The 25,268-nt window shown below is 32.1% G+C and overlaps 9 non-coding genes across 9 annotated transcripts; 3 read left to right on the top strand and 6 right to left on the bottom strand.

Annotated features, from left to right (window-relative positions):
* Positions 1–2,568: 2,568 nt before the first annotated feature.
* On the top strand, positions 2,569–2,658 carry Trnay-gua (transfer RNA tyrosine (anticodon GUA)). The gene is given in 2 exon segments: positions 2,569–2,605; positions 2,623–2,658. It is a non-coding gene; the product is annotated as a tRNA-Tyr (tRNA).
* Positions 2,659–6,896: 4,238 nt separating this feature from the next.
* Trnai-uau (transfer RNA isoleucine (anticodon UAU)) lies at positions 6,897–7,006 on the bottom strand. Its single transcript has 2 exons — positions 6,969–7,006; positions 6,897–6,932 (listed from the first exon to the last, which is right to left on the bottom strand). It is a non-coding gene; the product is annotated as a tRNA-Ile (tRNA).
* Positions 7,007–9,405: 2,399 nt separating this feature from the next.
* On the bottom strand, positions 9,406–9,515 carry Trnai-uau (transfer RNA isoleucine (anticodon UAU)). Its single transcript has 2 exons — positions 9,478–9,515; positions 9,406–9,441 (listed from the first exon to the last, which is right to left on the bottom strand). It is a non-coding gene; the product is annotated as a tRNA-Ile (tRNA).
* A 3,051-nt stretch (positions 9,516–12,566) lies between these two features.
* Positions 12,567–12,676, bottom strand: Trnai-uau (transfer RNA isoleucine (anticodon UAU)). Its single transcript has 2 exons — positions 12,639–12,676; positions 12,567–12,602 (listed from the first exon to the last, which is right to left on the bottom strand). It is a non-coding gene; the product is annotated as a tRNA-Ile (tRNA).
* Positions 12,677–13,067: 391 nt separating this feature from the next.
* Trnay-gua (transfer RNA tyrosine (anticodon GUA)) lies at positions 13,068–13,157 on the top strand. The gene is given in 2 exon segments: positions 13,068–13,104; positions 13,122–13,157. It is a non-coding gene; the product is annotated as a tRNA-Tyr (tRNA).
* Positions 13,158–16,954: 3,797 nt separating this feature from the next.
* Positions 16,955–17,064, bottom strand: Trnai-uau (transfer RNA isoleucine (anticodon UAU)). The gene is made up of 2 exons: positions 17,027–17,064; positions 16,955–16,990 (listed from the first exon to the last, which is right to left on the bottom strand). It is a non-coding gene; the product is annotated as a tRNA-Ile (tRNA).
* A 4,254-nt stretch (positions 17,065–21,318) lies between these two features.
* Positions 21,319–21,408, bottom strand: Trnay-gua (transfer RNA tyrosine (anticodon GUA)). The gene is given in 2 exon segments: positions 21,319–21,354; positions 21,372–21,408. It is a non-coding gene; the product is annotated as a tRNA-Tyr (tRNA).
* A 497-nt stretch (positions 21,409–21,905) lies between these two features.
* Trnay-gua (transfer RNA tyrosine (anticodon GUA)) lies at positions 21,906–21,995 on the top strand. The gene is given in 2 exon segments: positions 21,906–21,942; positions 21,960–21,995. It is a non-coding gene; the product is annotated as a tRNA-Tyr (tRNA).
* Positions 21,996–22,784: 789 nt separating this feature from the next.
* On the bottom strand, positions 22,785–22,894 carry Trnai-uau (transfer RNA isoleucine (anticodon UAU)). The gene is made up of 2 exons: positions 22,857–22,894; positions 22,785–22,820 (listed from the first exon to the last, which is right to left on the bottom strand). It is a non-coding gene; the product is annotated as a tRNA-Ile (tRNA).
* Between the last annotated feature and the right edge of the window lie 2,374 nt (positions 22,895–25,268).

The following is a 25,268-nucleotide window of genomic DNA, read 5'->3' as shown; positions in this document are numbered from 1 at the left end:
GAAAAACATTAGAATGTCAAATTTTATACAGAAAGTTACCAAAGATAATGAAAATATAGCAACAAACGAAAGTCAAACTACTGAAATTATTCAATGTGATCAATTGATGGAACATGAAAATGTACGGAGCGCCGAAACTGCAACCGTAATGGACAATATTGCGCATGAATTACCGGAAAACGTCACAATGTTTTCAGATAAACATTTACATAAGAATTTACCTAAGAAACCTAAGAAAACTACAAAAAGGAAAGGATCAGTAGACAATGTCGATCAAAATTTATTGGAAAATGTAAAACAAAGTAGAAATGAAAGAAAATTGCCAATACAAAAAGATGATAAATGTTTGGATGAATCTGATGATGAGGATATATTAGTTGGAATTGATGACGTTATTTCTAAAGTTGTGATCAAGAAAAGTAGATTATTACCAGATAAACTAATAGCAAAATTGAAAGGAACCGGTAAAATTATACGGTATGATAGGGAACTTGACAATACAATAGAAGTGTGTTCAATTGATGATGATTACCATACATTTAAGAAAAATGTAGAACAAGACTTTGGTGATGTGAGAGACTATGAATTTCGTCCAGACGATACGGACGAAAAAGTTGAGTTGATGGCCAGATTTGCATTTGACAATGAACTGTTTACTTTGGTGAAATGAATATTGTTGTAAATAATTTTATTTTTTAGCATACCGAAATACTAGTTTTTTGTTCAATTTCAAAAGATAAGTCTTTGGTTAATAACTTATGCGGCTGATTTAAAAATTTGAATATGTGAAGGAATTGGAACTCCATCCGCATATATTGTTTTATTTTTTTCATCTTGCATAACTGTTTTGACTAAAATCACTGTTTACAGAATTGAATACGAATCATTAAGTTTTATTTGATAAGAGATAGTATTTTGTTGTTTCAAATTGAAGAAAATTTAAAAAAAAAAATAAAAAAGATAAAAAATAAAAAATAAAAGACATATTTTAAAAGTAAATACATGTATATAAAGTATATAACTGTAAAAATGAATGGATATCTTTTTTTGAAAGTGAATATATAAAGTATATAACTTTAAATATAAATGGATATTTTGAAAGAAATATATAAAGTATATAACAGTAATGATGAATGAATATTATGAACGTAAATAGATAAAGTATATGTCAAAATAAATGGATATTTAAAACTGTGATAATAATGTATATAAAAATTGTGTATATAAAAATTGTAATTATATATATGTGAAGTATGATGAATAAAGATCAAAAAAAAAAAGAGCGGGAGACTGTAGTGTAATAGAATCTAGGAATCTCTAGGTCGGTGGTTCGACTCCGCCTCACGGGATATATTTTTGTCACCTTCACTTTTTAGCCCCGGATTTGTTCTTTTCTTCAATGTCAGATTATATTCTCGGAAACTATTTGACTGAGTTTTTCTTTCTTGTTTGAATCATAATAATAAAGTAACAAACACATAAAATCCACTATGAATGATATATTACAGGCGTAACATTGCAAAAATAACTTGTTAATATAATAGCTTAAGGCAAATAGAGTGTGTGCACCAAGTCAATTCTTAGATATACAGTCTTGCAACGAAATAGCACATATGGTGAGAACAATCATCAGAATTTTATACATTCAAGTAGATAGACTGTACCGATACTAGAAAGGTTATCATCGTCTCAGATATTGAACCTGTCAAATCAATACGAGTCAGGGAAGAAGCTGAGGTCTTTTGCTAATGCCTGGTGATCAGTCTTCGTCAATTTGAAGAAAACTTACATATTTCAAATAATGCCAAGACATTACTGTCTTTCGAATGGACCTTTCAATTATTTTTTTTTCTATATTTGAGTACCTATACACTGTTGACCATGCTGCTGGTTAGATAAAAAGAGTGGAAAACCGTCAATGTAAATTTACATCGAAACGATATTACTGTTAATTGATATGCAGTCAAAACGACACGTGTACTCTGAAAGGCATACTCAAACTCACAAATAAAATCCGGGTATCTTCATATTTTTTGTCGATACACATTTCCTTGTCAAAGAGATTTTGATCGTAACAAGTTGACATGCGTAACAAGAAGATATCAAACTTAATAAATTGAATGGTAAAAAACTAATTGCTCCGGGTGAGGATCGAACTCACAACCTCCGCATTCCGCAATGTTACAAAGTGACATAAAACTTAAGCTTTTATACATCAGTTGATTTCTGGGTTAACGTCTGCATTAAAAATGATGTCGAAGAATCTTTTCATTTCACTTACTATGTTATTTTTTACATTTACTTTATTGATTGGATCAATATATAGTTTTGACGCTTCTGTTTTGTTATGTAAAATGTAATCCGAATAATTATAATATTAAATATAGAGAAAGCTGACTTTTCCGTTCATCGTGATTGAGATTTTGTCATGTCCTAATTATGAATATTGAATAAGGTTCATGAAAACATTTATTTAAAATAGGCCACATTTTTAACATCATATGACCAACTTCCGCAGAACTTGATTCTTTACAATAAATACACAAATTTACTGGCAATAGACATCAGCCCGTGATAGCTCAGTTGGTAGAGCGGGAGACTGTAGTGTAATAGAATCTAGGAATCTCTAGGTCGGTGGTTCGACTCCGCCTCACGGGATATATTTTTGTCACCTTCACTTTTTAGCCCCAGATTTGTTCTTTTCTTCAATGTCAGATTATATTCTCGGAAACTATTTGACTGAGTTTTTCTTTCTTGTTTGAATCATAATAATAAAGTAACAAACACATAAAATCCACTATGAATGATATATTACAGGCGTAACATTGCAAAAATAACTTCTTTTGAAAGGAACTTTCTAAAGAATAATTGTAAAATCATTGAAATAGATGGTGTTTTGATATTTAACTTTTAATGACGTTAGAAATACTGTGATACTCTATTGAATATTTTATTCTTTTATTATCAATGTGAATTGTGATTTTATATGTTTTATTGAATAAAGATAAAAAAAAAAAAAAAAAGAGCGGGAGACTGTAGTGTAATAGAATCTAGGAATCTCTAGGTCGGTGGTTCGACTCCGCCTCACGGGATATATTTTTGTCACCTTCACTTTTTAGCCCCGGATTTGTTCTTTTCTTCAATGTCAGATTATATTATCGGAAACTATTTGACTGAGTTTTTCTTTCTTGTTTGAATCATAATAATAAAGTAACAAACACATAAAATCCACTATGAATGATATATTACAGGCGTAACATTGCAAAAATAACTTGTTAATATAATAGCTTAAGGCAAATAGAGTGTGTGCACCAAGTCAATTCTTAGATATACAGTCTTGCAACGAAATAGCACATATGGTGAGAACAATCATCAGAATTTTATACATTCAAGTAGATAGACTGTACCGATACTAGAAAGGTTATCATCGTCTCAGATATTGAACCTGTCAAATCAATACGAGTCAGGGAAGAAGCTGAGGTCTTTTGCTAATGCCTGGTGATCAGTCTTCGTCAATCGGAAGAAAACTTACATATTTCAAATCATGCCAAGACATTACTGTCTTTCGAATGTACCTTTCAATTATTTTTTTTTCTATATTTGAGTACCTATACACTGTTGACCATGCTGCTGGTTAGATAAAAAGAGTGGAAAACCGTCAATGTAAATTTACATCGAAACGATATGACTGTTAATTGATATGCAATCAAAACGACACGTGTACTCTGAAAGGCATACTCAAACTCACAAATAAAATCCGGGTATCTTCATATTTTTTGTCGATACACATTTCCTTGTCAAAGAGATTTTGATCGTAACAAGTTGACATGCGTAACAAGAAGATATCAAACTTAATAAATTGAATGGTAAAAAACTAATTGCTCCGGGTGAGGATCGAACTCACAACCTCCGCATTCTGCAATGTTACAAAGTGACATAAAACTTAAGCTTTTATACATCAGTTGATTTCTGGGTTAACGTCTGCATTAAAAATGATGTCGAAAAATCTTTTCATTTCACTTACTATGTTATTTTTTTACATTTACTTTATTGATTGGATCAATATATAGTTTTGACGCTTCTGTTTTGTTATGTAAAATGTAATCCGAATAATTATAATATTAAATATAGAGAAAGCTGACTTTTCCGTTCATCGTGATTGAGATTTTGTCATGTCCTAATTATGAATATTGAATAAGGTTCATGAAAACATTTATTTAAAATAGGCCACATTTTTAACATCATATGACCAACTTCCGCAGAACTTGATTCTTTACAATAAATACACAAATTTACTGGCAATAGACATCAGCCCGTGATAGCTCAGTTGGTAGAGCGGGAGACTGTAGGAAGTCGAACGCACCTTTGAGTGGCAAGGACGTTAATTTTGTCAACGAAAACTTTTCCAAATATATGTTGAAAACTTGGATTACCAGTATTCTTTTTCATGTAGAGGCAGAGTAACTTACTAGTTTAAAGTAAGTGTTGTTTCGTTGTTTGATAATTCGCTGGTCTTGTTTCACAAAGACACCTTTTTAAAGATATGTGTTGTCGACCTAGATATTGACCTGAACCAGCCCAATTACAGTAGATATGGATAAATTACCTGCTTATTTGGTAAAATCGATAGACAATGCATGTAGTTTGTTTAATAACATCACATTTACAATACATGGCGATGAAAATAAAGCGAGGATTTCTATAATGTTTGGACAAAGTGAGGATAAAAACAATAAACGTAAATCTCAATCTATGGAACGCAGGAATAACATTAGAATGTCAAATTTTATACAGAAAGTTACCAAAGATAATGAAAATATAGCAACAAACGAAAGTCAAACTACTGAAATTATTCAATGTGATCAATTGATGGAACATGAAAATGTACGGAGCGCCGAAACTGCAACCGTAATGGACAATATTGCGCATGAATTACCGGAAAACGGCACAATGTTTTCAGATAAACATTTACATAAGAATTTACCTAAGAAACCTAAGAAAACTACAAAAAGGAAAGGATCAGTAGACAATGTCGATCAAAATTTATTGGAAAATGTAAAACAAAGTAGAAATGAAAGAAAATTGCCAATACAAAAAGATGATAAATGTTTGGATGAATCTGATGATGAGGATATATTAGTTGGAATTGATGACGTTATTTCTAAAGTTGTGATCAAGAAAAGTAGATTATTACCAGATAAACTAATAGCAAAATTGAAAGGAACCGGTAAAATTATACGGTATGATAGGGAACTTGACAATACAATAGAAGTGTGTTCAATTGATGATGATTACCATACATTTAAGAAAAATGTAGAACAAGACTTTGGTGATGTGAGAGACTATGAATTTCGTCCAGACGATACGGACGAAAAAGTTGAGTTGATGGCCAGATTTGCATTTGACAATGAACTGTTTACTTTGGTGAAATGAATATTGTTGTAAATAATTTTATTTTTTAGCATACCGAAATACTAGTTTTTTGTTCAATTTCAAAAGATAAGTCTTTGGTTAATAACTTATGCGGCTGATTTAAAAATTTGAATATGTGAAGGAATTGGAACTCCATCCGCATATATTGTTTTATTTTTTTCATCTTGCATAACTGTTTTGACTAAAATCACTGTTTACAGAATTGAATACGAATCATTAAGTTTTATTTGATAAGAGATAGTATTTTGTTGTTTCAAATTGAAGAAAATTAAAAAAAAAAAAAAATAAAAAAGATAAAAAATAAAAAATAAAAGACATATTTTAAAAGTAAATACATGTATATAAAGTATATAACTGTAAAAATGAATGGATATCTTTTTTTGAAAGTGAATATATAAAGTATATAACTTTAAATATAAATGGATATTTTGAAAGAAATATATAAAGTATATAACAGTAATGATGAATGAATATTATGAACGTAAATAGATTAAGTATATGTCAAAATAAATGGATATTTAAAACTGTGATAATAATGTATATAAATGTGTGTATATAAAAATTGTAATTATATATATGTGAAGTATGATGAATAAAGATAAAAAAAAAAAGAGCGGGAGACTGTAGTGTAATAGAATCTAGGAATCTCTAGGTCGGTGGTTCGACTCCGCCTCACGGGATATATTTTTGTCACCTTCACTTTTTAGCCCCGGATTTGTTTTTTTCTTCAATGTCAGATTATATTCTCGGAAACTATTTAGTTTTTCTTTCTTGTTTGAATCATAATAATAAAGTAACAAACACATAAAATCCACTATGAATGATATATTACAGGCGTAACATTGCAAAAATAACTTGTTAATATAATAGCTTAAGGCAAATAGAGTGTGTGCACCAAGTCAATTCTTAGATATACAGTCTTGCAACGAAATAGCACATATGGTGAGAACAATCATCAGAATTTTATACATTCAAGTAGATAGACTGTACCGATACTAGAAAGGTTATCATCGTCTCAGATATTGAACCTGTCAAATCAATACGAGTCAGGGAAGAAGCTGAGGTCTTTTGCTAATGCCTGGTGATCAGTCTTCGTCAATCGGAAGAAAACTTACATATTTCAAATAATGCCAAGACATTACTGTCTTCGGAATGGACCTTTCAATTATTTTTTTTTTCTATATTTGAGTACCTATACACTGTTGACCATGCTGCTGGTTAGATAAAAAGAGTGGAAAACCGTCAATGTAAATTTACATCGAAACGATATGACTGTTAATTGATATGCAATCAAAACGACACGTGTACTCTGGAAGGCATACTCAAACTCACAAATAAAATCCGGGTATCTTCATATTTTTTGTCGATACACATTTCCTTGTCAAAGAGATTTTGATCGTAACAAGTTGACATGCGTAACAAGAAGGGATCAAACTTAATAAATTGAATGGTAAAAAACTAATTGCTCCGGGTGAGGATCGAACTCACAACCTCCGCATTCCTCATACTGTGCTATGCACAGTGAAGGTACTGTCTATAAGTACGGCGCGCTAACCGATTGTGCCACCGGAGCAATGTTACAAAGTGACATAAAACTTAAGCTTTTATACATCAGTTGATTTCTGGGTTAACGTCTGCATTAAAAATGATGTCGAAGAATCTTTTCATTTCACTTACTATGTTATTTTTTACATTTACTTTATTGATTGGATCAATATATAGTTTGGACGCTTCTGTTTTGTTATGTAAAATGTAATCCGAATAATTATAATATTAAATATAGAGAAAGCTGACTTTTCCGTTCATCGTGATTGAGATTTTGTCATGTCCTAATTATGAATATTGAATAAGGTTCATGAAAACATTTATTTAAAATAGGCCACATTTTTAACATCATATGACCAACTTCCGCAGAACTTGATTCTTTACAATAAATACACAAATTTACTGGCAATAGACATCAGCCCGTGATAGCTCAGTTGGTAGAGCGGGAGACTGTGTTATAAAATGTTATATCTTAAGACATTTATTGAAGCAGGTGTATGTAAAATAAAAGACATCGCATATGAATGTAAACCAGGTTTCTTGAAAGAAAGTTATATTCAAGAGATTGTATTAGAAAAATTTCCGGAAGTTTCGGAAAATAAAATGTTACATGCAGGTAGAAATGTGTTAGAAACAATACCTGATGAGTATAAAGTGCTAGTTGAAGCAAATGTGCATGTTAGTAAAACTCCTGTGTTAAAACCCATGATTAAAGATGGCGTCCAAATTTGTTCACTTCCATCCACGACGAATTTTTATTATCGAATGCTTGTATCAAAGCTTTCTAGAGAACCTAAATCTGTATCACGATGGCGTTTGATGTACGCAGATTTTGACCTGAGAAAGATCCAGAAAATCATGAATTTTTCTTTTTTACAAAGCGATTGTCGCGAGGTGGCATTTAAAGTTTTTCACCGTATTATATTTACAAAAGAAAGGCTATTTAAATGCCGTATTACAAAGGACTCACTTTGTCCTATTTGCTCAACTCTACCTGAGAATTTAAATCACCTGATTTTAGAGTGTACGATGTTAACTCGCTTCAATGATTTTGTAAAGAATTTTTTACACAATATTTTGTATAAGAGTTCAGGCAGTTATATAAATGACCTTAGTTTTGAGTTCATGTGTATGTTTGGTTTGACAAAACAAAATAAATATATTAATTACTATTTTGTAAATAGTGTATTAGCAATAAGAAGATTTTGTATTGTAAAAAGACGAAATATTGCAATGTTAGAAAATAAGATTATAGACATAGAACAATACTTTAAGTCTACTCTGGTTAAAAATGTGAACTATGCTTATGAACATTATAAACGCAACAATGCGCTACAATTATTTGAAAAGTATTATAGTGAAAATAATCCAGTATTAATTATTAGAGACAATCAAATTCAAATTGATTTCTAGTGTGATAATTATCATGTGTTATTAATTGTGAATATATTACATATGATTGAAGTTGTAATCGTACAAGCTTATATTGTGATAATGTGAATTTTCAGGAGTATAGCCTGATTATTCTTTTTATATGTATTATCTGAATAAAATTTTATCAAGAGAAAAAAAAGAGCGGGAGACTGTAGTGTAATAGAATCTAGGAATCTCTAGGTCGGTGGTTCGACTCCGCCTCACGGGATATATTTTTGTCACCTTCACTTTTTAGCCCCGGATTTGGTCTTTTCTTCAATGTCAGATTATATTATCGGAAACTATTTGACTGAGTTTTTCTTTCTTGTTTGAATCATAATAATAAAGTAACAAACACATAAAATCCACTATGAATGATATATTACAGGCGTAACATTGCAAAAATAACTTGTTAATATAATAGCTTAAGGCAAATAGAGTGTGTGCACCAAGTCAATTCTTAGATATACAGTCTTGCAATGAAATAGCACATATGGTGAGAACAATCATCAGAATTTTATACATTCAAGTAGATAGACTGTACCGATACTAGAAAGGTTATCATCGTCTCAGATATTGAACCTGTCAAATCAATACGAGTCAGGGAAGAAGCTGAGGTCTTTTGCTAATGCCTGGTGATCAGTCTTCGTCAATCGGAAGAAAACTTACATATTTCAAATCATGCCAAGACATTACTGTCTTTCGAATGGACCTTTCAATTTTTTTTTTCTATATTTGAGTACCTATACACTGTTGACCATGCTGCTGGTTAGATAAAAAGAGTGGAAAACCGTCAATGTAAATTTACATCGAAACGATATGACTGTTAATTGATATGCAATCAAAACGACACGTGTACTCTGAAAGGCATACTCAAACTCACAAATAAAATCCGGGTATCTTCATATTTTTTGTCGATACACATTTCCTTGTCAAAGAGATTTTGATCGTAACAAGTTGACATGCGTAACAAGAAGGGATCAAACTTAATAAATTGAATGGTAAAAAACTAATTGCTCCGGGTGAGGATCGAACTCACAACCTCCGCATTCCTTATACTGTGCTATGCACAGTGAAGGTACTGTCTATAAGTACGGCGCGCTAACCGATTGTGCCACCGGAGCAATGTTACAAAGTGACATAAAACTTAAGCTTTTATACATCAGTTGATTTCTGGGTTAACGTCTGCATTAAAAATGATGTCGAAGAATCTTTTCATTTCACTTACTATGTTATTTTTTACATTTACTTTATTGATTGGATCAATATATAGTTTTGACGCTTCTGTTTTGTTATGTAAAATGTAATCCGAATAATTATAATATTAAATATAGAGAAAGCTGACTTTTCCGTTCATCGTGATTGAGATTTTGTCATGTCCTAATTATGAATATTGAATAAGGTTCATGAAAACATTTATTTAAAATAGGCCACATTTTTAACATCATATGACCAACTTCCGCAGAACTTGATTCTTTACAATAAATACACAAATTTACTGGCAATAGACATCAGCCCGTGATAGCTCAGTTGGTAGAGCGGGAGACTGTGAAAAGTCGAGTGGACCTTTACATGACAGGACGTTGTTTTTGAGTACAGTGAAAATATTACTCTATTATAAGTTATTGCTCGGATTACCAAGCTAAAATATGGATTTATAATATTCTAACTTGTTTTAGAAGTAAGTTCTTTTCATTGATATTGGAAAACCCGTCTTTATTAACTGTTTGAAATGTTGTAAATTTTTTTGGATTGAAAGAGGCTACCCGAGGGTGAATTGTATAACTGTTTTTAATTATATTTATAATGGAGAGACTTCCAGCTTTACTGTTGAAAACTATAGAAAATGCATGCGAACAATTTCGTAATATATCATTTACTGTGCATGGTGAAAATGACAGAGCCCGTATATCTGTAGTTTTTACAAATGAAGATAATACTAAAAGTAAAAGAAAATCAAATTCTACCGTAAATCGTTATAAAAAACGGATGAAAGAATATAACAATGACAATGTAAATATTGAGAATATTGAGAATCCTACAAATGTGATTTGTTCAGACCGTTCATCTGAAATAATTCAAATAACGAATGAAGAGGTATCGACAAATACCTTAGATATAATGGACTTTGACGATAACCCGTCTGTGGCCTCTGGTACTACAGGTAACATCGAAGTTATAGAGAGTCCGAATATAGAACTGTCGATCGATACAGGTAAAGAATTGTCTATGTCACCAACCTGTTTAACAAGTAAAAGTGTAAACAATGTGAATGAAAATAAACATAGAGTATCAGTTGGGAGAATTGAAAATAATAAATGCAACGGAGACGAAGATAATTTATTATCAAACTGTACAATTAGTCAAGCAAATAACAGTAATATTGTATCTACTCCGTCAACATGTGACAAAGTGAAAGAACATAATAAAACTTTACAAGCTAGTAGATTTATTTATAAAATTGTTTTAAAACAAAACCGAAGTGGTATGGACATATTAATTGGAAAAACGCAAAGAGGACTTCTGATATTATATCATATGGGCCATAAAAATGTTGAAATTGTCAATCGCGGGGAACGAGATTACCGGTTATTGAACAAAGTGGTAACCGAGGATTTTAAAGATGTTAGAACAACAAAACTGATGACTGATGCAGTCCGTCAAGGAATACTGGAGATTGAAAACCTGGCTTGTGGAAATAAAAAACTGTAAAATTTGTTTAAGTAGTTTATAATTTGTTTTTGTAATGAGAAGTGTGTATGTTTCTGTGAGAAAATGGGAAAAACTGTTTTTGCTGAATTATGATAATTAGATTGTGATTTTGTTTGCTTGTCTTATTATTGCTGATAATTGACTTAATATTTAATACTTTTGAATTTATTTGCATGGTGGAATGGAGACCAGCCCTTTGCAATCTTTTATTTCGATTGTATCAATTTTCGTCATATGTAGGACAATAATATAGTACCGTACAAACACTAAAACTCTTTAATTTTTTCATTGTATTCGGTGTAGGCTTTTATAATTTCAATGTATGAGCAGAATGATAGATTAGAATGAGATTGAATATAAATATAGGGATATGATGTTGTTCCATAGAAAATGATAGATATATATGTAAATATGAGTATACGAAAGTTGATATTAATCAGATAATTATGTTCGTGACAAATATTTCACGCAATATAGATAATTTTGCAAATATAATTCATTTTCAGAGAAAGGACAATAAATAATGAAAATGTTTTTATGTTTGTGTAATTGAAACTGTGATATGTATATATAAATTGTGAATATAATAAAGATAAAAAAAAAAAAGAGCGGGAGACTGTAGTGTAATAGAATCTAGGAATCTCTAGGTCGGTGGTTCGACTCCGCCTCACGGGATATATTTTTGTCACCTTCACTTTTTAGCCCCGGATTTGTTCTTTTCTTCAATGTCAGATTATATTCTCGGAAACTATTTGACTGAGTTTTTCTTTCTTGTTTGAATCATAATAATAAAGTAACAAACACATAAAATCCACTATGAATGATATATTATAGGCGTAACATTGCAAAAATAACTTGTTAATATAATAGCTTAAGGCAAATAGAGTGTGTGCACCAAGTCAATTCTTAGATATACAGTCTTGCAACGAAATAGCACATATGGTGAGAACAATCATCAGAATTTTATACATTCAAGTAGATAGACTGTACCGATACTAGAAAGGTTATCATCGTCTCAGATATTGAACCTGTCAAATCTATACGAGTCAGGGAAGAAGCTGAGGTCTTTTGCTAATGCCTGGTGATCAGTCTTCGTCAATCGGAAGAAAACTTACATATTTCAAATCATGCCAAGACATTACTGTCTTTCGAATGGACCTTTCAATTATTTTTTTTTTCTATATTTGAGTACCTATACACTGTTGACCATGCTGCTGGTTAGATAAAAAGAGTGGAAAACCGTCAATGTAAATTTACATCGAAACGATATGACTGTTAATTGATATGCAATCAAAACGACACGTGTACTCTGAAAGGCATACTCAAACTCACAAATAAAATCCGGGTATCTTCATATTTTTTGTCGATACACATTTCCTTGTCAAAGAGATTTTGATCGTAACAAGTTGACATGCGTAACAAGAAGGGATCAAACTTAATAAATTGAATGGTAAAAAACTAATTGCTCCGGGTGAGGATCGAACTCACAACCTCCGCATTCCTCATACTGTGCTATGCACAGTGAAAGTACTGTCTATAAGTACGGCGCGCTAACCGATTGTGCCACCGGAGCAATGTTACAAAGTGACATAAAACTTAAGCTTTTATACATCAGTTGATTTCTGGGTTAACGTCTGCATTAAAAATGATGTCGAAGAATCTTTTCATTTCACTTACTATGTTATTTTTTACATTTACTTTATTGATTGGATCAATATATAGTTTTGACGCTTCTGTTTTGTTATGTAAAATGTAATCCGAATAATTATAATATTAAATATAGAGAAAGCTGACTTTTCCGTTCATCGTGATTGAGATTTTGTCATGTCCTAATTATGAATATTGAATAAGGTTCATGAAAACATTTATTCAAAATAGGCCACATTTTTAACATCATATGACCAACTTCCGCAGAACTTGATTCTTTACAATAAATACACAAATTTACTGGCAATAGACATCAGCCCGTGATAGCTCAGTTGGTAGAGCGGGAGACTGTAGTGTAATAGAATCTAGGAATCTCTAGGTCGGTGGTTTGACTCCGCCTCACGGGATATATTTTTGTCACCTTCACTTTTTAGCCCCGGATTTGTTCTTTTCTTCAATGTCAGATTATATTCTCGGAAACTATTTGACTGAGTTTTTCTTTCTTGTTTGAATCATAATAATAAAGTAACAAACACATAAAATCCACTATGAATGATATATTACAGGCGTAACATTGCAAAAATAACTTGTTAATATAATAGCTTAAGGCAAATAGAGTGTGTGCACCAAGTCAATTCTTAGATATACAGTCTTGCAACGAAATAGCACATATGGTGAGAACAATCATCAGAATTTTATACATTCAAGTAGATAGACTGTACCGATACTAGAAAGGTTATCATCGTCTCAGATATTGAACCTGTCAAATCAATACGAGTCAGGGAAGAAGCTGAGGTCTTTTGCTAATGCCTGGTGATCAGTCTTCGTCAATCGGAAGAAAACTTACATATTTCAAATCATGCCAAGACATTACTGTCTTTCGAATGGACCTTTCAATTATTTTTTTTTTCTATATTTGAGTACCTATACACTGTTGACCATGCTGCTGGTTAGATAAAAAGAGTGGAAAACCGTCAATGTAAATTTACATCGAAACGATATGACTGTTAATTGATATGCAATCAAAACGACACGTGTACTCTGAAAGGCATACTCAAACTCACAAATAAAATCCGGGTATCTTCATATTTTTTGTCGATACACATTTCCTTGTCAAAGAGATTTTGATCGTAACAAGTTGACATGCGTAACAAGAAGATATCAAACTTAATAAATTGAATGGTAAAAAACTAATTGCTCCGGGTGAGGATCGAACTCACAACCTCCGCATTCCGCAATGTTACAAAGTGACATAAAACTTAAGCTTTTATACATCAGTTGATTTCTGGGTTAACGTCTGCATTACAAATGATGTCGAAGAATCTTTACATTTCACTAACTATGTTATTTTTTTACATTTACTTTATTGATTGGATCAATATATAGTTTTGACGCTTCTGTTTTGTTATGTAAAATGTAATCCGAATAATTATAATATTAAATATAGAGAAAGCTGACTTTTCCGTTCATCGTGATTGAGATTTTGTCATGTCCTAATTATGAATATTGAATAAGGTTCATGAAAACATTTATTTAAAATAGGCCACATTTTTAACATCATATGACCAACTTCCGCAGAACTTGATTCTTTACAATAAATACACAAATTTACTGGCAATAGACATCAGCCCGTGATAGCTCAGTTGGTAGAGCGGGAGACTGTAGGAAGTCGAACGCACCTTTGAGTGGCAAGGACGTTAATTTTGTCAACGAAAACTTTTCCAAATATATGTTGAAAACTTGGATTACCAGTATTCTTATTCATGTAGAGGCAGAGTAACTTACTAGTTTAAAGTAAGTGTTGTTTCGTTGTTTGATAATTCGCTTGTCCTGTTTCACAAAGACACCTTTTTAAAGATATGTGTTGTCGACCTAGATATTGACCTGAACCAGCCCAATTACAGTAGATATGGATAAATTACCTGCTTATTTGGTAAAATCGATAGACAATGCATGTAGTTTGTTTAATAACATCACATTTACAATACATGGCGATGAAAATAAAGCGAATGTTTGGACAAAGTGAGGATAAAAACAATAAACGTAAATCTCAATCTATGGAACGCAGGAATAACATTAGAATGTCAAATTTTATACAGAAAGTTACCAAAGATAATGAAAATATAGCAACAAACGAAAGTCAAACTACTGAAATTATTCAATGTGATCAATTGATGGAACATGAAAATGTACGGAGCGCCGAAACTGCAACCGTAATGGACAATATTGCGCATGAATTACCGGAAAACGGCACAATGTTTTCAGATAAACATTTACATAAGAATTTACCTAAGAAACCTAAGAAAACTACAAAAAGGAAAGGATCAGTAGACAATGTCGATCAAAATTTATTGGAAAATGTAAAACAAAGTAGAAATGAAAGAAAATTGCCAATACAAAAAGATGATAAATGTTTGGATGAATCTGATGATGAGGATATATTAGTTGGAATTGATGACGTTATTTCTAAAGTTGTGATCAAGAAAAGTAGATTATTACCAGATAAACTAATAGCAAAATTGAAAGGAACCGGTAAAATTATACGGTATGATAGGGAACTTGACAATACAATAGAAGTGTGTTCAATTGATGATGATTACCATACATTTAAGAAAAATGTAGAACAAGACTTTGGTGATGTGAGAGACTATGAATTTCGTCCAGACGATACGGACGAAAAAGTTGAGTTGATGGCCAGATTTGCATTTGACAATGAACTGTTTACTTTGGTGAAATGAATATTGCTGTAAATAATTTTATTTTTTAGCATACCGAAATACTAGTTTTTTGTTCAATTTCAAAAGATAAGTCTTTGGTTAATAACTTATGCGGCTGATTTAAAAATTTGAATATGTGAAGGAATTGGAACTCCATCCGCATATATTGTTTTATTTTTTTCATCTTGCATAACTGTTTTGACTAAAATCACTGTTTACAGAATTGAATACGAATCATTAAGTTTTATTTGATAAGAGATAGTATTTTGTTGTTTCAAATTGAAGAAAATTTAAAAAAAAAAATAAAAAAGATAAAAAATAAAAAATAAAAGACATATTTTAAAAGTAAATACATGTATATAAAGTATATAACTGTAAAAATGAATGGATATCTTTTTTTGAAAGTGAATATATAAAGTATATAACTTTAAATATAAATGGATATTTTGAAAGAAATATATAAAGTATATAACAGTAATGATGAATGAATATTATGAACGTAAATAGATAAAGTATATGTCAAAATAAATGGATATTTAAAACTGTGATAATAATGTATATAAATGTGTGTATATAAAAATTGTAATTATATATATATGTGAAGTATGATGAATAAAGATAAAAAAAAAAGAGCGGGAGACTGTAGTGTAATAGAATCTAGGAATCTCTAGGTCGGTGGTTCGACTCCGCCTCACGGGATATATTTTTGTCACCTTCACTTTTTAGCCCCGGATTTGTTCTTTTCTTCAATGTCAGATTATATTCTCGGAAGCTATTTGACTGAGTTTTTCTTTCTTGTTTGAATCATAATAATAAAGTAATAAACACATAAAATCTACTATGAATGATATATTACAGGCGTAACATTGCAAAAATAACTTGTAAATATAATAGCTTAAGGCAAATAGAGTGTGTGCACCAAGTCAATTCTTAGATATACAGTCTTGTAACGAAATAGCACATATGGTGAGAACAATCATCAGAATTTTATACATTCAAGTAGATAGACTGTACCGATACTAGAAAGGTTATCATCGTCTCAGATATTGAACCTGTCAAATCAATACGAGTCAGGGAAGAAGCTGAGGTCTTTTGCTAATGCCTGGTGATCAGTCTTCGTCAATCGGAAGAAAACTTACATATTTCAAATAATGCCAAGACATTACTGTCTTTGGAATGGACCTTTCAATTATTTTTTTTTTCTATATTTGAGTACCTATACACTGTTGACCATGCTGCTGGTTAGATAAAAAGAGTGGAAAACCGTCAATGTAAATTTACATCGAAACGATATGACTGTTAATTGATATGCAATCAAAACGACACGTGTACTCTGGAAGGCATACTCAAACTCACAAATAAAATCCGGGTATCTTCATATTTTTTGTCGATACACATTTCCTTGTCAAAGAGATTTTGATCGTAACAAGTTGACATGCGTAACAAGAAGGGATCAAACTTAATAAATTGAATGGTAAAAAACTAATTGCTCCGGGTGAGGATCGAACTCACAACCTCCGCATTCCTCATACTGTGCTATGCACAGTGAAGGTACTGTCTATAAGTACGGCGCGCTAACCGATTGTGCCACCGGAGCAATGTTACAAAGTGACATAAAACTTAAGCTTTTATACATCAGTTGATTTCTGGGTTAACGTCTGCATTAAAAATGATGTCGAAGAATCTTTTCATTTCACTTACTATGTTATTTTTTACATTTACTTTATTGATTGGATCAATATATAGTTTTGACGCTTCTGTTTTGTTATGTAAAATGTAATCCGAATAATTATAATATTAAATATAGAGAAAGCTGACTTTTCCGTTCATCGTGATTGAGATTTTGTCATGTCCTAATTATGAATATTGAATAAGGTTCATGAAAACATTTATTTAAAATAGGCCACATTTTTAACATCATATGACCAACTTCCGCAGAACTTGATTCTTTACAATAAATACACAAATTTACTGGCAATAGACATCAGCCCGTGATAGCTCAGTTGGTAGAGCGGGAGACTGTGTTATAAAATGTTATATCTTAAGACATTTATTGAAGCAGGTGTATGTAAAATAAAAGACATCGCATATGAATGTAAACCAGGTTTCTTGAAAGAAAGTTATATTCAAGAGATTGTATTAGAAAAATTTCCGGAAGTTTCGGAAAATAAAATGTTACATGCAGGTAGAAATGTGTTAGAAACAATACCTGATGAGTATAAAGTGCTAGTTGAAGCAAATGTGCATGTTAGTAAAACTCCTGTGTTAAAACCCATGATTAAAGATGGCGTCCAAATTTGTTCACTTCCATCCACGACGAATTTTTATTATCGAATGCTTGTATCAAAGCTTTCTAGAGAACCTAAATCTGTATCACGATGGCGTTTGATGTACGCAGATTTTGACCTGAGAAAGATCCAGAAAATCATGAATTTTTCTTTTTTACAAAGCGATTGTCGCGAGGTGGCATTTAAAGTTTTTCACCGTATTATATTTACAAAAGAAAGGCTATTTAAATGCCGTATTACAAAGGACTCACTTTGTCCTATTTGCTCAACTCTACCTGAGAATTTAAATCACCTGATTTTAGAGTGTACGATGTTAACTCGCTTCAATGATTTTGTAAAGAATTTTTTACACAATATTTTGTATAAGAGTTCAGGCAGTTATATAAATGACCTTAGTTTTGAGTTCATGTGTATGTTTGGTTTGACAAAACAAAATAAATATATTAATTACTATTTTGTAAATAGTGTATTAGCAATAAGAAGATTTTGTATTGTAAAAAGACGAAATATTGCAATGTTAGAAAATAAGATTATAGACATAGAACAATACTTTAAGTCTACTCTGGTTAAAAATGTGAACTATGCTTATGAACATTATAAACGCAACAATGCGCTACAATTATTTGAAAAGTATTATAGTGAAAATAATCCAGTATTAATTATTAGAGACAATCAAATTCAAATTGATTTCTAGTGTGATAATTATCATGTGTTATTAATTGTGAATATATTACATATGATTGAAGTTGTAATCGTACAAGCTTATATTGTGATAATGTGAATTTTCAGGAGTATAGCCTGATTATTCTTTTTATATGTATTATCTGAATAAAATTTTATCAAGAGAAAAAAAAGAGCGGGAGACTGTAGTGTAATAGAATCTAGGAATCTCTAGGTCGGTGGTTCGACTCCGCCTCACGGGATATATTTTTGTCACCTTCACTTTTTAGCCCCGGATTTGGTCTTTTCTTCAATGTCAGATTATATTATCGGAAACTATTTGACTGAGTTTTTCTTTCTTGTTTGAATCATAATAATAAAGTAACAAACACATAAAATCCACTATGAATGATATATTACAGGCGTAACATTGCAAAAATAACTTGTTAATATAATAGCTTAAGGCAAATAGAGTGTGTGCACCAAGTCAATTCTTAGATATACAGTCTTGCAATGAAATAGCACATATGGTGAGAACAATCATCAGAATTTTATACATTCAAGTAGATAGACTGTACCGATACTAGAAAGGTTATCATCGTCTCAGATATTGAACCTGTCAAATCAATACGAGTCAGGGAAGAAGCTGAGGTCTTTTGCTAATGCCTGGTGATCAGTCTTCGTCAATCGGAAGAAAACTTACATATTTCAAATCATGCCAAGACATTACTGTCTTTCGAATGGACTTTTCAATTTTTTTTTCTATATTTGAGTAGCTATACACTGTTGACCATGCTGCTGGTTAGATAAAAAGAGTGGAAAACCGTCAATGTAAATTTACATCGAAACGATATGACTGTTAATTGATATGCAATCAAAACGACACGTGTACTCTGAAAGGCATACTCAAACTCACAAATAAAATCCGGGTATCTTCATATTTTTTGTCGATACACATTTCCTTGTCAAAGAGATTTTGATCGTAACAAGTTGACATGCGTAACAAGAAGGGATCAAACTTAATAAACTGAATGGTAAAAAACTAATTGCTCCGGGTGAGGATCGAACTCACAACCTCCGCATTCCTCATACTGTGCTATGCACAGTGAAGGTACTGTCTATAAGTACGGCGCGCTTTTTTTTTTTTTATCTTTATTATAATCAAACTTCGTATTTACATATCACAGTTCAAAATTACACATCAATGAAAAACATTATTATCAATTACTGTCCTTTCTCTGAAAAGAAACATTCAATATTCTACATTTACAATTCAAATGCGTGAAATATTTGTCACGAACACAATTATCTGGTTATATACTCATATATTGATATCATATTATATCCTTGTAGAAAAATATTCATATACTTATATTCTAACTCACTCTTATCTACCATTTAGCACATACATTCAAATTGATAAAAAGCTTACACAGAATACAAAGAAAATTTAGAGTGAAAAAATGATTATGACGTCTTATTTTCCGACAGAGGATAAAAAATAATACAATAGAAAATATTGTTCGCACTGGGCTGGATTCCATTCCACAACGCAATCAAAATTCGAAGTATTAAATATCGAGTCAATCATCAGCTATTTTAAGACATGCAAACAGAGCACAAAAATTTTCAAAATATTTGGAAAAACTTATTCACAACATACTCACAAACAACATACAAACTATCTCTCTTACAAATCAACATATAATAAAATAATAAAACATTTAAAGTTTTTTATTTGTCGCAAATTCTATCATCTCATCTAGTCCTTTTCTCACATCATCAGTCATCAATTTCGGTATAGTTCTTACATCACGAAAATCTTCAGTCAACACTTTATTAAATTTATAGAAACCTCGGTCACTGCAATCGAGTATTTCAAATTCTTTCTCATCTATATGATACAATATCAGACGATTCCGCAATGTTTTTCCGATCAACAATTCGTTACGATCTCCTGATTGTTTCAAAACAAATTTTGGAATTAACTTAATATCAGTTGCAATATTTGACGGAAATGTTTGTTTACTTTTGTCATTATTTTCTACCAATTTATCGCGTTGAGATGTAGCAGATAGAATATCCCTGTAATTTACTTTACTAAGCGGCGGAAATTCTGAAAGTTCATCATCTTTTGTATTACATTTATTCCTTTCAATTTTGTCCATGGATAATCTACCTTTGTTTTTATTTACATTTTTTCTATTGACACAATTAACTGATACAGACAATTCTTTACCTGTATCGATTGCACACAGTTCTATATTTGGACGTTCTATACCGGTTTCAATGTTACCTGAACATGCTATAACGGAGGCCTCAGACGGGTTATCTTCAATGTCCATTATATCCGATGTACTTGCCGCCACTGTTTCGTCCTGTATTTTATTGCTTTCAAATACACAATCTGAATGAATCATCTCGATATGATTTTCAATATTCGAAATAGTTTCAACACTGTTGTTATACTCTTTCATTCGTTTTTTGTCACGGTTGACAGTTGAAATCGACTTTCGTTTACTTTTATTTGTATCTTCATTTGCAAACATTATAGAAATACGTGCTCTGTCACTTTCACCATGCACAGTAAATGTAATATTTCGAAATTGTTCACAAGCATTTTCAATGGTACTCCTTAATAAGGATGGAAGTCTCTCCATTATAATATAATTCACCCTTGGGTAGCCTCTTTCTATACGACAATGTTTACAATAATGTAAAACATTACAAACGACAGTTTTGTTATAATCAAAGTCAAAAACTTACTTCTGATACAAGTTAGAACGTTTATATTCCAAAATATGCTTGGAAATCCGAGCAATCACTTATAACATGTAAATATTTCCTTAGACATAAACACAACGTCCAGTCACTTAAAGGTCCACTCGACCACCCAAAATATATCCTGTGAGGCGGAGTCGAACCACCGACCTAGAGATTCCTAGATTCTATTACACTACAGTCTCCCGCTCTACCAACTGAGCTATCACGGGCTGATTGGGGATCGAACTCACAACCTCCGCATTCCTCATACTGTGCTATGCACAGTGAAGGTACTGTCTATAAGTACGGCGCGCTAACCGATTGTGCCACCGGAGCAATGTTACAAAGAGACATAAAACTTAAGCTTTTATACATCAGTTGATTTCTGGGTTAACGTCTGCATTAAAAATGATGTCGAAGAATCTTTTCATTTCACTTACTATGTTATTTTTTACATTTACTTTATTGATTGGATCAATATATAGTTTTGACGCTTCTGTTTTGTTATGTAAAATGTAATCCGAATAATTATAATATTAAATATAGAGAAAGTTGACTTTTCCGTTCATCGTGATTGAGATTTTGTCATGTCCTAATTATGAATATGGAATAAGGTTCATGAAAACATTTATTTAAAATAGGCCACATTTTAAACATCATATGACCAACTTCTGCAGAACTTGATTCTTTACAATAAATACACAAATTTACTGGCAATAGACATCAGCCCGTGATAGCTCAGTTGGTAGAGCGGGAGACTGTAGTGTAATAGAATCTAGGAATCTCTAGGTCGGTGGTTCGACTCCGCCTCACGGGATATATTTTTGTCACCTTCACTTTTTAGCCCCGGATTTGTTCTTTTCTTCAATGTCAGATTATATTCTCGGAAACTATTTGACTGAGTTTTTCTTTCTTGTTTGAATCATAATAATAAAGTAACAAACACATAAAATCCACTATGAATGATATATTACAGGCGTAACATTGCAAAAATAACTTGTTAATATAATAGCTTAAGGCAAATAGAGTGTGTGCACCAAGTCAATTCTTAGATATACAGTCTTGCAACGAAATAGCACATATGGTGAGAACAATCATCAGAATTTCATACATTCAAGTAGATAGACTGTACCGATACTAGAAAGGTTATCATCGTCTCAGATATTGAACCTGTCAAATCAATACGAGTCAGGGAAGAAGCTGGGGTCTTTTGCTAATGCCTGGTGATCAGTCTTCGTCAATCGGAAGAAAACTTACATATTTCAAATCATGCCAAGACATTACTGTCTTTCGAATGGACCTTTCAATTATTTTTTTTTTTCTATATTTGAGTACCTATACACTGTTGACCATGCTGCTGGTTAGATAAAAAGAGTGGAAAACCGTCAATGTAAATTTACATCGAAACGATATGACTGTTAATTGATATGCAATCAAAACGACACGTGTACTCTGAAAGGCATACTCAAACTCACAAATAAAATCCGGGTATCTTCATATTTTTTGTCGATACACATTTCCTTGTCAAAGAGATTTTGATCGTAACAAGTTGACATGCGTAACAAGAAGGGATCAAACTTAATAAATTGAATGGTAAAAAACTAATTGCTCCGGGTGAGGATCGAACTCACAACCTCCGCATTCCTCATACTGTGCTATGCACAGTGAAGGTACTGTCTATAAGTACGGCGCGCTAACCGATTGTGCCACCGGAGCAATGTTACAAAGTGACATAAAACTTAAGCTTTTATACATCAGTTGATTTCTGGGTTAACGTCTGCATTAAAAATGATGTCGAAGAATCTTTTCATTTCACTTACTATGTTATTTTTTACATTTACTTTATTGATTGGATCAATATATAGTTTTGACGCTTCTGTTTTGTTATGTAAAATGTAATCCGAATAATTATAATATTAAATATAGAGAAAGCTGACTTTTCCGTTCATCGTGATTGAGATTTTGTCATGTCCTAATTATGAATATTGAATAAGGTTCATGAAAACATTTATTTAAAATAGGCCACATTTTTAACATCATATGACCAACTTCAGCAGAACTTGATTCTTTACAATAAATACACAAATTTACTGGCAATAGACATCAGCCCGTGATAGCTCAGTTGGTAGAGCGGGAGACTGTAGAGGACTTTCGGTTTGACTTCCATGATGTGCTGACGTGTTTTCATCAGAGAGTGTAATCCAGAAGATATTTAGTGTACCCGCAGGCCATCAAGTTTTGGTGGCCTGCTATTGTTGAAGTTGCTGTTCCAAGTCAGGTATATTCTGAACTTTTGATTGTTATTTTTGAATTTTGAGTGACTTTAGACTTCCCCTTCGCCATGTCTGGTGAGAGGGGAGGCCGTCTTTTAAAAGAACTGACATTAATTGTCGATGTTGCAGACAACAAGAAGGTTGGTGCAAATAGTATTATAGAAGAAGCTGAGGTTTTGTGTGGAGAAGGAAATGTTTTAGCTGTGGTACCCAGAAGTGGTAACTTATATGAAATAACTGTAGCAAATTGTGACGCGGCTGATGAACTCAGTAATGGCCCTTTTGTAATTGGTTCAACGAGATATAATTGCAAAGCGATATATTCCAAAGATAGAGTTGTAAGCTTTATGCACCTGCCGGTCTTTATCTCTGATGATGTGATTAGGGATAAGTTGGAAGCATATAATGTTGAATTAAAATCCCCGATAAAACAACACATGTATGATGGTACGAGTGTGACCGACGGAACTAGGTATGTTGTGGTTAAATTTCCGCCAAATATATCAAGTCTACCGTATACCATGAAGTTTGATTTAGGTAACAATCAACATGAATACATTAGAGTCAAACACGACCACCAATCAAAGGTGTGTTCGAATTGCTTGTCACCTAATCATTTGTATCTGAACTGTCCAAACAATAAGTGTTATCATTGTCAGAGTTTTGGGCATATTTCCAAGTATTGTGAAAGCTCCAAATGTATTAAATGTGGATTTTATCCTCGTAGATGTAAGTGCGAGACGTCAGATAATTGTACTGCCTCTGAAAATCCTGAAAAAAACGACGAAAAAAAAGACACAGAAACTAAACCAAAACAGCGTGATACCAATGAAAACGAGCATAACGATGAATCCGAACAACCTCTCCAAAAGAAAAGCCGAGTTGAAAATGACACACCTACAAGTGAAACGTTAGAGAAATCTAAACCCGTTATTGACAATTTAAATGCCGATACCGTTATAACCGTTGAAGTACACAACAATGCAGATACCGTTATAAACGTAGATGAACATAACAATGATGAATCCAATGGTGACGAAATAAATATAATCGAGACTGAGATGTGTGAAACAGAAAAACCGTGTGAAACAACGACGACCGAGGTTGCTGATGAAGCAGTTGATAATGAACTTGATTTACTTATTGATAATGACAATGTTGTTAATTCTTTTGATAATAATGTGCCCAGCCCTGGGGATATATCTGAAAAGGGGGGTACAGATGTTGTGTGTGGTAAAGAGTCAGAGGACATGGAACACGAAGAGTGTACCATGACCTCTGACCCGGATGTATCTATTGACAAATTGAACTCAGAAAACGAGTCTTTGGTTGAAATGACTGATGAAGAAATGGCTAATGAATTAGTGAAATATGGTGGTAGAGCTAGACGTAATCGCATTGTTGTTAGGCCAAATATTTCATATGTTAGAAGACATTCTGTCGGTAATAAGTCGAGTCCTAAAAATACTTAATTTTTCGCTTTCAAGGGACAACTTATTTGGTATATTTTTTTCTTGATGGTTCAGTGTGTTTCCATCAATGTTAATGGTTTGTTAGATGTTGCTAAATTTATAAAGTTGTGTGCAATCTGTTCTGAAAATAGATATGATATTGTAGCTTTACAGGAAACCTTTTGGAACCCTGATTTTATTGTTGAAAACAAAAAACATTGGAATGGTGAAATTTTTTTTTCATGTTCAGATACAAACAGACAAGGAGTAGCATTTCTTGTTAGTCCAAAGTACAAAAATTATGTCACTGAAATCAAAGGTTTTGATGGTAGATTTATTTATATTCAACTTGAAGTTGATAACAAA

The sequence above is a fragment of the Mytilus galloprovincialis genome, chromosome 3 (genome assembly GCF_965363235.1).
Source record: "Mytilus galloprovincialis chromosome 3, xbMytGall1.hap1.1, whole genome shotgun sequence".
In the NCBI taxonomy this organism is placed as follows: domain Eukaryota; kingdom Metazoa; phylum Mollusca; class Bivalvia; order Mytilida; family Mytilidae; genus Mytilus; species Mytilus galloprovincialis.
Note: the sequence above shows the minus strand (reverse complement) of the source record. Positions and strands in the feature narration are given on the sequence as shown.